Genomic DNA, 19,064 nt, shown 5'->3' on the forward strand with positions numbered 1-19,064 from the left:
CACACGGACGCTCGTTCACTGTTTTACATACACGCATGCCTCCGACAGCTACATCTTCCACGTCTCGCTATACCTTGGGAAAACTGGGTAGTATGTCATTTATGTAATTGTTGGTCGTAATCCTCAAAGAGGGGCTATAAAGTTTATATAGAGCCTATTTATTGGTGTGTGCTATTTTGCCGTTAAATGTTGTAACAGACGCCCTCAACTTGAGTCAAATTTAGGGCGCCTAGCGATATGAATAGAAGTACAGACTACCCATATTTATATTTAACAAGATATAATTTTGTGAGTATGTCTGTCTGAATCTGATATTCCTCTGTCAGATATCACAAATTAATTTTTTGGGGTACATTTGAAATATTTAAATCCGTCTATGGTTCACTTTATAGTATTTTCACATTATAATTCTTCTTTTTTTAAAACGCAGACTTGAAAAAATTATAATCATAGAAAAAAGAAATAACTGTGATGTCACATTTCATCCATGTTTTGTGTATACATAATATGTTGGTGATTATTATCATCATTTTTTGTGTTTTTAGTCTTATTTTGTCTATGTACATTTTTTTACGTTGGAAAGTATTAAACTCTGTATTGTTCAAACACATTCATTTTATTCTAGGACAGTTGTATGACCTACATGAGTTGCGTTTTGTTGCCAATATCCCAGATTCAAATCGCCATATATAGCCAAAATGAGCTTTACGGTATCAAATGAAGACAGAATAATATGCTAATGTGTTTGTATTTAATTATTTGGTAGGTAATGGTTTCATGAATAACAAAATGTAAATAATGCCCTTTTTTAATCCATTTGGAAAATTCTAAACATAAAATACCGATAACTTGGAGGAGTCGGGGTGTGTAATGATTCTAAACAAAAATATTGTAAGGCGACGTCGAAGGAACAGACTGCTATGGAGGAGCCCCATTTTAGGTTTTGGTGTGATCTGAGAAAGCATGCGAAGCAAAGCGGCGATGTTGTAATGATACCACTGTATAGTGGGCGTTTAGTAAGCGTAGTTTCCCGAAGATTTAGGCCGCCAGCCCCCCCAAGCCTCTTCTTTGTACTGTACACAAATTTGTCTACGTTTGAGTCTACCATAGTCTCCCGTCAATGTATAAGCGCTTATGTTACTAGTATGTTATGTGGATGGAACAAAGACGCAGGCCATTCCAACGACCAACTAGGTCTACAAAAATTGGGGATCGTGATCGGTATAATTTAAGGCAATTATGAAACTCGAGCTGTAACACATACCGGAATTTGATAATTACTCCGTCTGTTACATATAAAGTACATACACGTACGGCTACAAACAATATCAAATATCGCTATTTCTCGGGTCCCTAACTATATTTTCTAACGAATCTTATTTTCAAGTTGTTGAAATCGACAACAAAAATGATGAGTAATCGTGGGGGGAGTGGAGATGATTTCTGGCGACACCTCGGAGAGATTTCCGTCTCGTCGTTATGAAAACAAATGGAACGTGACCCCAGAATGCCTGCCCGAACACATCGGCGCTACAGGAAATATGAATGAGTGTAATTTATTTGCATTTTTGTTGCTTTGACCCTGTATGATAGCGTAGAACACACACCGAGTGGCAGGACAGTGACGTGATTTCCCGACAGACTAGAGGGGCTAACAAATGTTATGAATTGAAAAATAATAATCTCAATAAACTGCGATATTATTGTTCTCTGCGTCGCGCGTGTTTGTTTTGTTCAAGTTGACGAACCCTGCTTATCTTCGCGTGGAATCTTTATATAGGTGATACATTGTAACAAACTGACAATGACATTGAGATTCTAAGCGCGAACACACAGTAAAATTCACCCCTGCAAATACGAGTAAACAATGACACAAACGTGTCGTAATTCGACAGTATGGTTCAATTTCTATGTTGCTCGAGCAGAAAGACGCCTCATTTGCATAAACGACATTAGCATATTGTATGACCTGCCTACCTAAGGAATTGCACTGTACTGTCTGAATATCGCATTTTTTGTGGTTAGAATTTATTGTTCACCGACTTCATGTACTCACTTCATGTCTTGAAGATGACCCTGGTTTTTGGTTGAATTTCTGAAATTAGTCAGAGCAGAAATTGAATTGTCGCATATTCCCAACAAAATTTATCTCCAAAACGGATACGTAGATTCTGACAAGCTCGGTTTATTGAAGCATGAACGATGTAATTGTTAAAATAAATAAAATATCCCGATTTGGGGTAAATTTCCTGGACCAGACATAGTCAACTCGGCTAGTATGCCACCGGGGTCAGCTGGCAGTGGCAGGGTAATTTACATATCAGGTTTGTTATTGAATTAGGATCGGACTTTGTTTTCAACGGCAATTAACGATGGAAAAAAGGACGAACTTGTCAAAACAAATTCTGCTACTAAAATACGACTTTGGTTTGACAGCAGCCTTATTAGTTTGTTGAATAATTTATGGAACAACATGCAGTTGGATGAGCAAGGTCACGGCGATGGGAAAGCAACAAATGTGAACAGGTCGTAAAATGTACATTACCGATCGGCCCCGCTCGACATCAAAGTTGCCGGCGGGGTGTCACAGATGTCGAGTCGAATCCTGGATGGAAAAATGCTACGTCCCTTTGTTAGTGCCCCATACAAGCTGAGGTCCACAGTGTTGTGATAAAAACCATCCGTAAAGTTTAAAATTGAAGAATGCGGGATTTAAGATTTATGGGTCACGTGGTAATATGAAATCGTCGTTTTCTTACATTTTTAAATTAAAGAAATAATCATAATAACATTATTTTATACTGTGTATGTGTGCGCATTGTATTGTAATCTATAGTACAGAATATTCCAGTCATTTCTAAATTGCAGAATATTTTCAATCATATCAAAAATCAAAATTAATGAGAACAGTTAAGATTGTCAAACAACAGAGTACAATTATAGAAGGAGAAATTCATTCCAAAATGAACAGAAACTCATTCAAAAATATCACGTGAACCTTTGTATTAATCGTAACAGGCGAAGTGTAGTTTGATTGAACACATTTTTGGTTTGAGTATTATAAAGTTGATGTATTACTACCCCAGCTGTGGGCAACGGAGCTGGTAGCCATGTTGCTTAGCTGACTGGCTGGCTGACGAGTTCATAGTACGCACACACACAGAATATCGAGTAGCCGTCGCGATATTAAGCGTTTAATTTGCAGTTTTTTGCTGCTGACACCGCTAACATGTGAAAACACACGTAAACAGATTGACAGGGAAAGGAAAGTTTTCCAAAATTTCGAATTTTCGATTCACGGAGGAAGCGGGAACTCGGATGCAGGAGACGGAAGGATTCTGCAGAGGTTGGTGTTCCCGGCAATGAATATTTCATAATATTTTTCCGTTTAATACAAATCATAGTTGACGTGTCAACGGTGTATGTAACAGGAGCTCCGGATTTGTCGTTATTTGAGACACTGATTCCGACAAGTTAACCCGACGGGTTGCCATGCCTGCTTCTTGTAATCTGTGAAACGTTGAGATTCAAACATCCTATCTATCCACACATGGTAATGTTGAAGAGACAGTATTTCTGCTTTTAAAAACGAATCACTGATAAAACAACCAGTTATTAAAAATGAGAACAGCTTTTCCGCTTCTTTGATGATCGTTGCAGTTATTGAATCCTCTGTTCAACGCAGATATCCAAAATAAGCAAGTCTGTCTTTTTCCCCAGCCATACGTCGGGGATAATTAATTATTAACGGTCTCTAAAAGTACTGGTACAAGTACGTGGGATGTAGAAGTATATTTCAGTTTTGATAGACACGGTCAAAACTTCATGTTTATTCAGTCGGTAATTTCAACCGTCAGCCACGTCGTCAAAAGGCGGGAAGTTCATCTTCTTATGAAGATTGCTTAAATATTACCTCATTATGATATTTGTGTAGAAATTCACGCATAATTCCGGTATTTTGATTTAATACTGCGTCAATAACAAGGAATGTCAATCTGTATTGAAAAAAATTAAAAAAAACAACAACATAAAATTCAAAAGCACGAAAGAGAAGAACAAAAAACGCAGACCAACTCGTACTGCTTGGTTTAACAGTTGTTCCCAAAATGACAGCGGTGTCTGTTTGCTCCGACAATATCATGTATTGCATGAATTATCGATAAGTCACCTCACAAAGTTTTGAACTGTGCGTAAATTGAAGAACGTCAGACCTCAGGTCAGGCTTACTACTAACTAAAATACTGCGCACAGTTACCGACAATTTTTTTTTGGCGCCAATTGTCCGCAATCGCCAGGACTCACTTTTTTTTATAGATTTCGGGGAACTTTCTATATTCCAGACACTCTGATGGTTAGTAAATTTGCAAACTCTTAGCAAATGAAGCTAAGACTAACCACTCCTTCGAAATACGGAATTTACTCTGTATATTTTCAAAAATATAGAGATATTTTGTTTGGAGATGATGGACTCGGAGTTTACGGGCATGTATTTCTTTGTTATGAGTGACGGGGTTATAAGCGTGGTTTAACATTCGAAGATGTTAGGAATTTTCACTGATTCAGTGGAAAACAGGGAATTTGATGTGAATGTCGGGTTCATGGATAAATCGGATACATACATTGTCGACACGATATCACCAGACAAGTACAAGAAAGACAAGAAAGAAAATACCCATGATGCATCATGTCGCATCACTGAACCTCATACAGTAACCAGGTTCTTCAATTTTTGATTTCCGGTCCTGCTGATGACAGAGATTTCGGACCTTCACAACCACCGTGAAATGGACATCCATTCAATGGAAAGCCTCCGGAGACATTATTCGGGCCGAACACGAGAATGGAATTCGATTTATTCGTTTTATCGCGTGCTCAAGAAGGCGTGTAGGAAATTCAATTACATCGCAGACAAAACATGGTTACCCGGCATGCATGTAGACTGGAGCAAAGTACGGGCCGACACTTTTCCGAATTTCGTTCAAAACCCAGCCAACTGGAGACAAAACGACGTTTCTAGTCTGTCTACTGAGTGAGCAACCGTCAAGGCCAGATACTACATAAAACACATTCTTTTAATCAACCTAGAAATTGTTATCGATCCAACGAGATAACAGAATCATCCTCTCAATAAATAACTGTGCATATGTTTAAATGTCACGTGTTACATCCATGGTTATTGCCGATGATCCATACTTTCGATTTCTAACAATTTTCTTCTAAATTAGATCAAAAATGATAATCCCTCGATAATCCAGCCTAGGATAAGCCCACTCCGTCATGCATGTGGGAAGATCGTATATCATAAACGGAAGAAAATGTCTACTTTGCGTATTTTGTTCTCAAACACAAGCATATTTTGAGTTGAAATTGAGAACATTTCGTACATATGTGTGTATTTCATGTATTTTTGTCTTCATGGTGGCGCCCTGCCCTCAGATGTATTCAATATGGCGGCGCTCGCCGCGGTGAGTCAAGCCGGCAAATCACTATTTAGATATCTTGTATTTATGTTTATTTTTCATGTTCCCACTGACAAATTTTGGACGTATACATGTATTGTAGAATCAAATAATAGAAAGTTTATACAAATCAAAAACTATGTGAATAAGTTTTGTTATAATTATTGCTTTAATACGTTGTTTAACGTGTTTTTTTTAAAGGTTTGTTTCTGCAGGATGGAGCGGCGTATGAGACGGAATCACAAAAAACAAATCCCACATTTTCGCTATGTTCTCTGGATTAACAAAATGCATTTATTTATACAATGATATTTAGATACTCATAAGTTTTCACATGTGGATTAGTCGATAACTGACCACTCATCACATTAGCTAGTAGTCAATTATTTTCAGTTTGACAAAATACAGAAATTATAGAACACCAGCACGAGATACATTCAAAGCTGCAATCGTTATCACCACCATCACACCGGGTCAGTTTGCAAAAAATAAACAAATCGAGTAGTGTTATGTGATCTGACTTTGTCGGGAATATTTTTTCAATATATTCTGAGCGACTCTTACTACACTATAAGAGAAACATAAGATTTGGTTTAACAATATAAAACGTACGTAAGTAGGAAATCTCTAAAATAAATGTCTTAAACTGAAAAACAGTAACTACCTAGATAAGTCTTCCTGCGCGCAAATCAACAAGTCGCTCGGAATCAAGTTCATAGAAACGTGTTTTTTTTTTTTTTTTAAATACCGTTTTATACCACTGAAAAATTAATGAACGCTTATTTCGATATCGGTAGGTTATGCCATCTTCACGAGACACTTTCTAAGTTGAAACATATTGATTCGGTGAAGCTGGAATCACACTGGACAGTTCATGTGATTCGCGTAAAAGTAATCCGAGGGAACATCAGTGACGGAACAAGCAACGCGGTCAGATGTCTAAATCGCGTGCAGCTGCCGTGTATCAGGCCAGCCATCGCATCCTGTTTTAACGTGTATACCTCATAGTCATTGAGATATAATTTAAACCGGTTGCGAATATATATATCATATTACTTATTTTAAAAACTATTTAGAAACGAAATTTATTTTAGGTATACATACAATAGTACAGTTCACACGCGCTGCTTTCTAACGAGTATTAGTTGAAAACGAATAGTGAAACAGTGCTGTTTTATTGAAAGAGTGTTTTTCGATTTTGTCAATTTTATATAAAAAAAAAAAAAGAATTGAAAATTTGCGTCTGTCTTTAAAGGTATCTTAGTAACGACGTTGACTGTTAACTAACATGGGACTCGGTTTTGGAAATATCGCGAATTGAAACAAAAACAATACTTCAGTTGGACCAGACGAATATAAATGACCAGTAGATTGTCGTTGAAAAGCATTGTGAGTTGTTTCTTCCGTAAAATAACGAAACTACAAATTTCAATTGGCTTAAAAACTAACAACTATATGTAGAACGTCTCACTTAGGTGTTGGCGTCGGTTAACTTCGCATTACATTAACACCCGGACTGTTCTTTTGTGATAAAACCGAGAATATTTTACAGCAAGCAATATTATTTAGAATGAAAATTAACATTAACTGTATTTATTTTGTCCCTATTTTCGCTAGTTTTCACCCTAATTCCCTTAACTATGCGCTAAGATGTAAACGCCAGTATATAGTACACTGTGCTGCGTCGGAAAATTGAAATGTGGCCCTGGTTCTGACACGAATAAGCCAGCTGACCTTTATAGGAGAATTATTTTTAATTTGTTGATATTATTATTGATTTCGACCTCGTAAAATATCAGCTATGAGTTGAAGGGGACCCCCAATATTATAGGAATGGCATACTATCTCACCAGAACATAAAATTTCAACAAGCAACACAGAATGTGTTTCTGTGCGTTATTGATAACGCGACCTGCTGGATTTACTATGGAGAACGTAACGAATCGAATTTTTCAATTTTTCTGAAATGTTCTACATATTTTAAGTTTATTTTAGAGGAAAGTGAACTCATAATCTCTTATATCAGTATTTTTGGTTAAATATTTTATCAGAAGGCGTAAGAATCTTTGGTTGTTGTCTGTGTGGTCGTTCAATCAGACACAGCTAGACACCGGCAGGTCACAAAATGGCGCCGGGCGCCGTGAATCGCCGATAACCGTGCAAAGACAGTGATAATGTCGCAGCACGGATCGGGGGATATTGAATTAACTATAATTAAATGTATTGCGCATTTTTTTGTTGAAAAAATGTGAAATTAAGATACAACATTTGGAGGCTTTTGATGTAGGGCGAGTGGCGGTAAAAGTCCAACTTTACCGTCTGAATCGAGAATGCGTTCAACACCAGATAGCGATACCTGTGTTGAACGATGTTTTTTTCGCGCGACGTTTTTATTCACTTATTCTTGTTTCCATCTGTAGTGTAGTTCGTTGTCGGGGGCTCTTCAAGTCGTTGCGATATTGCTCGTGTGTTGATCATTAAATACATTTATTTTGACACCGGTTCTTAACAGGTGGCACCTCATGTTTAGTGATGTTTACTGTCGTCAAGTATTCGCACCTTTCAGGTAGTAGCTACGTTATACATTTATCTCCATGAACCTTCAAAAGCTTTGATCAGTATCTGCCACCAATTTCAAACTATGCCAGTGTTGTTCAAAATAAAAAGCAACAAACTATTTTCAACTTTTGATCTTGTATTGGCGATATATTGAAATTTAAAAATAAATAATATACATTAATTATATTAGAAACTTTTTATCGAAACCTGTACGCAATGTCAGCATCTATCTGTTTCTAAAATTAATATTTTTATATTTCATATTATAATTTATGAATATGTTTTTATTAAAATTTCTGCGAGGCTAGTATGGCGGCGAAACACTGGCAGGGAACGTTGCGTTAGATGAGTGTAAGCGAGATGTTCATTCAGTAAACGGGCAGACGATTATCTGATTTGTAGGGAAACAAAAGAAAAATGGTTGAAAATCCAAGGCATTGAATAGAATTTACAAATTTAAAAATAAAATTTACTTGTCTTTCCTATTTCTCAACCCGCGAAAAATCTACAGGTATGGGAGTATAAGATGCGCTATCAAAAATGATGTAAATGTGTTTCGATACACTACATGGAGTTAAAATGATTATAATATAGATATATAACGAATCCACGCAAGTAAACATACTTAAAATGCATGCCGCGTCGTGTATGTTATACGGCAGTCCCCAATTGCCCTCTGTCCCACTGACCTGTAACTAGCCGACTCCAGAAAATACGTAGGGCGGGGGAATAATAGAACACGACGTGAATGTTCGAAAGTGAACACAGCACGATAAACACCGGTGACGATACGATGAAGCGAATTAGCCGGCGAGCCCCACGAATCGGAGGCAATGTGAACAACAGAGGAGTCACTCCCAAAACAAAACAGACATTAACACAATATAATAAATCAATAAAAATAGACCCGTATTTTACGCTGTGCTGGCGAAGTTTACACTTTATACTAGTTCAATATTTTAAAATATAAGCATCTTAACAGTAGTCTGACATATAAACCACTGTTGACTGGCGTGTAGATAATCTGTGAAGTAGTCGCATGTGTTTTCACCTCCCCCTGAACATATCTATTTGAAGTGTTTGGCAGTAAAAAGCTTAACTGGGTCACACTGATACTTTATCCAAGTTCACGATGGTCGCGCAAATCATGAATATTTAAATTTGTTCATTAGAAGCTCACGGGTATGGAGTGTCTTTTATGAGAAGATATGGTAAATAAAACCAAGCGTTCCAGCATTGGAATATATGAACTATACACGGTGGTTTTATATGTAAATAGTTATAAATGGAAGCAATTCTCAAAGAACGTCCAGACAACTTGTCTTAAAATTAGCATAAATTGAAATGCAATTTAAATATAAACTAAATTATGGTAAAATATGTATCTATCCATCAAGTCAGCTACTAGTTAAGAGTTTGTTTTGTTTTTGCTGTTTTTTTTTTGTTTTTGTTGTTGTTTTTATTCGTTTTTCAAATTTGACTTTTAGAGGAAATACCCCCCCCCCCCCCCTAAATATGGATGAGACCTGGCTACTTAAGACAAGTGGTTGGTAACGCAAATCCACATTTGGGCCGGAAAGTTTTTTTTAATCAGGCTACCGATACAGGGAGACCAAATGTATGAATTAATCGTCTGTAAATTAATGATCGTTACATGCGAAATTATTAATATGCCGCGGTTTCGTCTTTCGTGGACTTTCTGCCCTTCTAAGTCGATATTGACCACATAGAAGTAAACTTCACACGACATAGTTTGATAAAAAAAAGAAAAAAAAGAAATATGTTTCTGTTGTTTTTATACGAATCGTGAAAGGAAATGACGGACAGGTCGATTGATTGAAGAGTCCGTTGTTAGGTCGCTTAAAATTACGCACTCCTATTAGTTGAGTGGTGTGAACTTGACGCGAGATTTGGAGGATTCTAACCGCGCCCGCAGTCATAACCTTTCACGTCACTCTGTCCATGTTAACTATAATGTCATGTTGTGGATAATAATATATAAACCCTACCTAGCTGACTGTGAGGTAACTCCAGCTGGAGGCAGCAGAGACCGTGGGTTTTGGGGCTATAGTAATCCGAATGAAGGGTATAGTAACCCAACGAAGAAGAAGACTTCCACCGAATGGGCTCTAATTAGGAAGACAGGGAGGCTGGAATGGGAAAACGCGACAAACAAACGGTACGTATATCTCGATTAGAAGAGAATTTTATGAGTTTCACAAGGCCAATCTATTCAGAAAAGCAGTAATAAAATTTATGGATTTTTGGTAAAACTCTGTTGAATGATTTGTACTTTTACACAGAAACCACGGCTTGTGATTGGCCGCGTTACGTCACGTGATCGCAATAAATGTACACTTTTTGCCTCTATGGGACACTAAATCAGACAATTTATGAGATAATAAAACTCGTCTGGACTTTCTCGGGACAGAAAAATTTGACTGAAAAATTCCGCGTGTTTTCGCCGTAGTCGTTGCGTGTATTCCGGCGGCAAATCACCTGATTTAGGGGGTCGGGAGCGCGCGCCAACCTACCAAGACGACGAGGCTTCTGTGTAAAACATGGCGGACGGAAACAGTCGCGGAGTACGTTTGGAAATTTCCACGAGAAAACACCTCGCATCGTGACCCGTACCGAATGCTGCGAATAGCTACAATGGTGAGACAGTTTTCTCTTATTTTTTCTCCCGCAATTTTTTTTTTTTTTTTTTTCACCCGACTGATTATCAGCGTGTGTGTTTACTATATCTACACGGAGACGTAAACAATGGGGCAGGTTATCGTGGATCTAGGGACGAAAACATCTTTTTTTTCTCATCCGACAGTATTTATAATTTAGGTCACTAGATGCTTCATGGTAGCACATTCCGGGTCGATTTATCGGTCTCCAACCATCCGTTCTGTTAGATCAATATTCTAAAGCTTCGTGTTTTTTTTTTCCTACTGAATGGTACGTGTACCCTAACCTACCTTATCAATATCTAAATGATAGCTTTTGTTACATAGAACTGCCTCTCGAATTGTTGCAACTTTCACAAATGAGCAGTCGGTACGTTGTACTTTTCCGCCCTGTCTTTGATGCCTGTATGACTAACACCGATTTAATCTTCGCTACAGCAGATATAGCGCCAAATTCCACATTTTTACCGATTTGTTGTTGTTGTTTTCTATCCTGAATTAAACATTTGCATGTAAATTGACAATCCTATTAAGGCTTTATCTCGTTTGAAGTTGGATTCCACTTTTATGGAATACAGGCCCCGAAATTGTAGAAATGTTGGACTAATTTTTTTCGAACTGTATTTTCCCACGCGATTTTGCTTAAGATGATTAATATCGAACTGAATATTTATTTCGCACGAAAATTGACTACAAATAAACATATAATTCCATTGCATGAATTGAGAGCGCATAGCGTCTGTAAAGTTAACCTTGAATGCGTGGACGTTGTCACGTTTTCATCATAAACACATCCTGGTGAACCGTGACCTTACTCTATATTCAAACTTGACACAACACTACCGAATGTTCATCTCATACCAATGTCTGTTCAAGTCATTCGCTGAAATTAGAGCGATATGGCCAACTGCCCTGGCGGTGTCAAATGTCCTCCCTACGGGCAGTTTAACTACAATCTTGTATTGATTGGCCGTCATTAGACTTGTTGTTTTTCACGGCCTTCAAATTTGTACTTGTGAATGACCGAGTCTGTTATCGGCCTGTAAACAAAGACAACATAATGGTATGTTTTACACCCTGGACAAAACAGACGGCTTCGATAGGGTCGGGCGATAGGGGCCCATTTACGTTATATAACATTACTTGAATAATCCAATCGCACTGAAAGGGGGAGGTGCTACTTACTCGAATTAGCAGTCAACTGACTGAACGTGGGAAAATGACACTGAGCGATACGATAGGGGCATTCGTTAGTCTAGCCGCTAGTGGTCTCGGTGGCTTGTGTAATCGGAAGTCCAAATTCACAAGCGCGTCACGTAATAAAAACGTAATTTTTTTAACGTGAAATTATGTATTGAAGGAAAATAACGCTGATTATTATAAAAACATATTGAAATTTGTTTGTAGAAGCGGGAGAGTTCGTAATTTTCCAAAAAATTATTGTAACTTCGAGAAAAAATGTAATATTACAAATCGCAGTGTTATTACATTATGTAAATTTACATCGTCTCCAAGTCCCTGTTCTACATCGGCCATCAAGGGGGGGGGGGGGGGTACACTCAATGCTGTATAAAGGTCGGATCTATTTTTAGATAAGAATCTGTCGCCCCAGTCTAGACCTATCTTTAAGCGTAAATGGTGCATTTCCATATTCATAAAAGCGTGTGTGTGTGTGTTTTTTTTTTTTTTTTTTTTTTTGCAGAGCTGAATCTAAAAAAAAGACGATATCGTGTCTGTGTTGCATTACGGTGTGTTTCTGTTTCCATTATATGTACGTGTTCATTTGATGTAACAGCGGAGAACGGTTAGAGCACTCAGCTGCCCCATTGATTGTAACGCATATACTGTTTGCACCTAACGCGTAGGCATTTCGGATTGCTATCAACAGACTAATGTGTAACAGGGCTAGCGATTGAATTATTTGTTGTATTTACATGCACAAACCTGCATCCCTATGACTGGACTTTTGTGATTACGATTATGCACATTAACATTGAAAAGGTATGTAGTCGGCGATCACCATTAGACTGGACCACTCCGCTGACGTGTACTAAATATTTACGTATATTTGGATTGTCGCTGTAGAAGAGTTTAACGAATTTACGAAAAATCATCATTTTTTGTTACATTTCATTGTTTTCATTTATTGGGAAACATCCTAGGAATATTCCCGAATAGGCAGGTATTGACACTTCGATGGAGAAAATGAACAAAAAGCGCGTCGCCTGCATCAACGGAATCCGTACAGTGAGTGAGTGAGTGGACCCATAGCAAGCGGCTGCATTCACCGATGTGCATGTTGAGGGATACTGATTCTGATAAACATCAACGAAACTATTTACAAGAATTAAGACGAATTTACGAATATATTAACGCAACATCTGTGTAATTAAATGATATGATCACGTGTGTGGTGAAATTATGCTAATTATTACATAGTAATTTGCATCGATTCAAATATTGTTTTCAGTGTAAACACACAACTTTGAGGAATACACCATGACGCGCATTTGGGCGAATAATATGATGTATATTTCACTATCTTGTACACTACAGAACTGTATAAATGTGATTATCATACGATTGTCGATATTTAAAGTATCCAGATTTTACAACTGTGGCACAACGCGACATGTCAATGCCGAATCATCATGGTCAGTGTTACTGCTTCCACGATTCGGACGTCCACTGACTGATTTCAAATACCGAATAAACCAAATAATGGGTTTGTCATTAAAAAAATATTTGAACGAAATACAATGTACGGACGATGATGCACATTCACGCGTGTATATTATATGGTAAAGGAAATATAACCTGTCGTTTTTATTTTTATATTTTTTTTTGCCATGCAACATTAAGTCAACATGGCATTTAAAATACCGAATGAACAAACACAAGACCATGCTAAGCATTAGCAAACATCACATTGATAGAATAGTCGTACACATTTATTTTTGCTATTTGCAAAAAAATATGTTTTATTACATGGCATATCACTATGTATTTACTAAGTCCAAGTTGGTATCACACAAAGGCAATTTTGTTCAGAATCAGTACTATTTTGGATTAAAAAGTAGATTAAAAAAGTGGAAAAAAATGCAGTTGATGTCCCTTTACACTATATAGATGATATACGGCCAATCTCACAGATTAAAATAATAATTGGAATAAAACTAATAAAAACGTAGACACTGGTGTCCGATGGACCAGTCCCAAGGGATAAATATTCCCAATTTTAAAGCGACACTTCCGAATTCAGGTCACGGTTAATACATACTATTAATTATATTTATGTTATTTCTTGCTATTCTGAAACTTAAAAGCTAGTTGAACAAAATAACGTAAATACACAGTCGGGGCTTACACTGAAACATCAATAACTTTGTTTGAAAATATTAGAAGTTAAACAAAGACACAATTTCGAAGGAAGCTCGTTCTACAAAATTGAAGTGACGATAGAATATATTACTTAAATACTTGAATTACAAGTAACTTTACAGTAAACTGATTAAGTATTAAGCAGTTGTTTAATATTTTATTTTGAAATTACGTACATGATAGACAACTCGATGTTTTCTATACAAGGGACTGTGAGTTGTAAAAGACAACACGTCGGAATTGAAATTAGAGGACACTGAGCCAAAGATTTGAAAACGATCATCATGATATGCTGTGCGGGGTAACGTTTCAAACTAATTTTTGTCTAGATACCTTAGAATTTCTTGATCCGTGTAATATTGAGGCCAAAATTACGTCTGTGATTCCAAATAAACTCACACACATCATAGGGTATAATGTTAGGATGTTAATATTACACATATGCAAACAGCACCAAGTCAGAGTGTGATTGGGGGGGGGGCTGGATTAATTGCTAATCGTAACTATTTTCGACCCCTTTTCCATTTGTATATTTTTGTTTATATATATTTTGTGTGTTGTAAAGACTAACTTTTTTTTTTGGAATAAACATCTATATATCCTGTTTGTTTGGAATAAACATCTATGTATCTTTCTTGGGAGTGGTCAACAATTCAGTCCATTTTATTTTCATTTGACTATCATATATGCCACATTATAGGAGTTATCGCCGCGTGTTCAGCTCGGATGATATTGTTCCTAATCCTTATCTATTTAAGCAAGGGGGCTCTACTATTTCTCTACAACTGAGGCATTATCGGACTCCAAATCCACCAAACAACTTATATATCACTAATATAAACTAAACATGACCTGTTTGCGCTGTATCCAAGAAAATGTTTATCATAGAAGAGAATTACCTCGTCATCGCCTAAACTGTATATAGTGAAAACAACGAAGTGATCAATGAGAATTTCATTTGGTAGCAATCTGATTGAAAAAGAATGTAACCTCAACTACGCATTTTTTTTTGTGTTAAACTGATAGACACATTTATTTCAAAATTGTATCTCACTCCAACATGTGCTAATTTATTTCGTTTAATCAAAATAACAAATTTTCGTACACGCGAAAATATAGACAAATTATTTTCTACTTAATGAAGTGAGGAATGGCAGCAATTCCTGGAAAGTATATAATTTATTGCACTCCGTACGTCCATGTTGTATTTGTATATTCATTTATAGCGGTGTAAATGAATAGCCCATGGCCTTTATATATATATATATTTATATATACTGAACATTACTACATTATATATTTAGTCTACTAGTACTCACAACGGAGAGTAGTAAATGAAAAAAATAAAATAATTAAAAAAAAACTTAGCTCCTATCAGTTCAATTGTACTAACATTCAATATCCATGTACAATCAGTTATTTCATTTATTGACACTACACTGGCTTCGAAAAAAAAATACTACAGAATTAAAAACGGTTTTCATAATTTAAAATAAATTGAAAGGAGTAAGCTTTCTGACGTGTTTCTATAACGCAAAACTCTTTTTACATTTGTTCGTTATTTTTTTTTTCAAATTTTCTTCTTATATTTAAGAATTTCTACATTTTAATGGTGTCGTGATTTTTACTTTTATTCCTAACATATAATTTACATATTGGCTAGTTACGGGATGTAATGGTAACGTCCCGGCTCAATTGAGATTAAGTTTGTGGTAGTTGTTTGACGATATTGCGTTACGAAGTCCATTGAGAATTCAATACTGTCATTGAGAATTCAATGCCGGCATTCACTGATTTATTTGATTAATTTATACTCGTATCAACATCGGAGTTGAGTCGGTGCACCAGGTAAATAGTATCACTCAGCGCCAACGTGAAACACTGTGGCATCTTCGCAGATGTTACCCTCCCTTCGTTCTTCGTATTCTAACTTCTCCTGCATAGGGGGCGATTCTGGCCACCACTATTTGGTAGCGGACAATGGTCAGTTCATCAATGTTGACGTCCCTATTTACCAATCTGGCCATCAACTTGAATTTGGAATGGAAGGAAGTTGTGTAAATTGCCAAGATTATAAACATAACACATTCCAGTAAATTCAGGCATCATCATCATCATAAAAGAAAAGAAAAAAAAACTACTCGAGTTGAAACGGACTCGCCTTTATGCAGAACAGCCAGAAGAAATAGTGACTACCACTTGGTGCCAGTGTACGAGCAAATCGTTCCTCGTGATTTCGATTTAATATTCCCAACCCGGTAGTTTTATATTGTACTGACCACGTCTTTTTTCTCGAGTAAGGTCGTAACGCCGCTGTCAAAAATTGCGTAAGAAGCGAAAGCCCATCAATCAAGATGACGGATCGCCTGACCTAGCACCACTAAGCTAAGTAAAATTCGTTTGACATGGGAAGTACTCACTTATTAAAAGTCTGTGGCAGACGACAACAAAGAACGATGACGCGTGATTGAATATGTGTCTGACCTCTTGACCCCATTCAGCCTCGCGCCTATTTGTCATTACAGTATCAGTACTATCGTTCTCTTGCTTGGCATCTGAAACAATTATGCCAATTTTCGTCGTATAATATTTTCATATACATGCTATTCGTGTGAGAGAGGAATTTGGGACGGAATAGATACCGCGGGGAAAGCGGCCATCTGCTGTAAGCATTTCGCCGGAGACTGGCACATGTCAGAAAAGCTAAGGAGTGCGGACAATGCATGAAGGGTCTTGATTGAATTCCTGCCGTGACATCTCGCCCCCATCGTATCACAAGTTGTCAGTTGTTGCTTAGTTGTCATTACTTGTTACACTGTGCCAACCTACTGAAAGTGGACACGCGTCTTGCACCAGTGTATTCTCCATCTATCATCCATCATCATCATGTCACCGCCTCGTTCAACAACCATTAATAATCCCCCCAACATTCTCACGTTGACAGCGGAAATTATTCGCAGGTTATATTGCTCAGGACGATCAGCGCTTTCTGATATGTGAGCTCACCCAAGGCCTGGAATTTCCGATGTCCCTGAAGTGACGACACGTCCACAATGTCTCATTCGTTTTATAAAACCTATACTTAAAGGGCGGCAGTTGTCGTGCCGCGTCCTGTTCGATATGGGACTCATAGCGACGCATACAACGAGTGTAAAATACATTGTTTATTTACATGAAATTCGAACACGCGCTGCGCGACTAACACCGCGCTTTAACAAGGTAGAGGAGAAACTGTCTCAAAATCTTACACAATACAATAGCAAAAACGATAGCTTAACAAATTCGTGCGAGTCCACACGGCCAGCCACCGTATTGTTTAGATTTTCTCTGAAAGTATGGATAAAACCGCGTTATGATACAAGGATTTCCCAGACTGCTTTGCGAATGTGTTCTGTAATTCACCGCGACGGCCACCCTTGAACCATAGACTGAAAATCGTCTGTTATCAACAACTAATATATTATCAGTCGTTGCATCATATTAGGGAAAATAAGAAACATTTGTTGCTGCGAAAGTAAAATGTTGCCACTTATTTTCCCGATGTGAATAGACGTAGAAGCAATACTATGCAAAGTAGATAACTTGGCTATACCATAATGCAGTGCGATTCACCCACAAGCTGAAATAAGTAGTCTCGAAGGGAATTTGAAGTTCATTAAAATAACAATTTCTGACCGGTGATGGGGCAGAGTGGGTTAATAGCTAATGTATAAATTAATTTGAAAACCAAGTACTTATTGTAATTACTACTAGTATATATCTATGGAGAAATTGATATTACTGGTTATTATTGTATTGAACTTGAAGAATGTGTTATTTTTCTAAATATCTTCTTTAATCGTTAACTTCAACTTTTTTTTCCGTATAATTTTTCGATATTTTATTTTAAAACAATAATAATAAAGAAAATAATAATTTCGTCCAGAATTAACAAACAATTATTGAATAATATGCATGAAAAACAATTTTTGTCTTGAAAATGGTTTGTCGTTCAGCGAGTTGAAGATAAAAAAAATGATTAATTAAATTTCTGCATAGTACAGTTTCAACAAAGCTGTGTGTATATGAACCAGGCTGTGTATACTTATGAATAATTGGTAACCTATCTCACGATTTTTCCCGCCAAATGAAAAAAACTCCTGATTGTCACGGTGAATGAGGTGTTCAACATTAACTATTACAGTCACGTGTTTCTTCCGATCCGAGTACGATAAACAAAATACGAAGATTTGAACTCGTGTAATTATAAACTTCAACGGTATTTCTCATTTTTTTGTCAACTTCTTTAACGTCCTTGGCACGCAATGAAATTTGTTGTTGGCGCTAACATCTCAACTGCAATGCCACATGGGAAAAATTAATCAAAAAGTTGACAAGCGTGGAGCGAGAAATACGCGACCTGACCCGTTATGATAGTCCACCCCTGCGAATGACGGGAATGAACTTGGACTCATTTGTCAATTCTGGTGATGACAGACTCGTCAGAGTAATTAGACGGCGGGTTGCTGTACCATAAATTTAAAAAAAACGGTTTGTCGTTCGTCATTACACGATGCCATTGACCCTGCGATATTCACAGGTCAAACCATACGGCACGAGTCGCCATGTTAATTCCATTACAACGCAACTTTTAGTTCATTATCGTGTTCGCCATATCTCAACCCTTCGACAGAGTTGAGAACTGTGACCTCGTTTCGTTCACCGAAGATTGCTCGGACACCCTGGTATACTGCCACCAGTCAGCCATTTCTGCCTTTTGAGAAAACGATCCATTCTTTAATTTTGCCGGCGGTTTTTTTCAAGTTCGAGTAGAAACAGGTCGCTATCAAATATTAATCCTCACGCAATGACCATTTATCTCTAATAATCTATCTACTATTAATATTATTACCTCAGTACTTTGGATGTAGCTAGCTATCCGGGAAAGGCGGGAAAACACACACCGATTGGCAAGCGCCGTTCTTTTGTTAAAAAAAAAAAAACGGCA

The 19,064-nt window shown here is 37.2% G+C and overlaps 2 long non-coding RNA genes across 2 annotated transcripts in view; one reads left to right on the top strand and one right to left on the bottom strand.

Moving 5' to 3' along the window:
- The window catches only part of LOC144350118 (uncharacterized), a 29,550-nt gene extending 19,440 nt beyond the window's left edge, over window positions 1–10,110 (bottom strand). Inside the window, exon 1 of the long non-coding RNA XR_013420167.2 lies at window positions 10,028–10,110. This is a non-coding gene — a long non-coding RNA (uncharacterized LOC144350118). The remainder of the gene's footprint in view (window positions 1–10,027) is intronic.
- Window positions 9,914–19,064, top strand: part of LOC102808397 (uncharacterized) — a 40,073-nt gene continuing 30,922 nt past the window's right edge. The window contains exon 1 of the long non-coding RNA XR_438064.2: window positions 9,914–10,197. This is a non-coding gene — a long non-coding RNA (uncharacterized LOC102808397). The remainder of the gene's footprint in view (window positions 10,198–19,064) is intronic.

Source organism: Saccoglossus kowalevskii, chromosome 20, assembly GCF_978046115.1.
Source record: "Saccoglossus kowalevskii chromosome 20, keSacKowa6.1, whole genome shotgun sequence".
Taxonomy (NCBI): domain Eukaryota; kingdom Metazoa; phylum Hemichordata; class Enteropneusta; family Harrimaniidae; genus Saccoglossus; species Saccoglossus kowalevskii.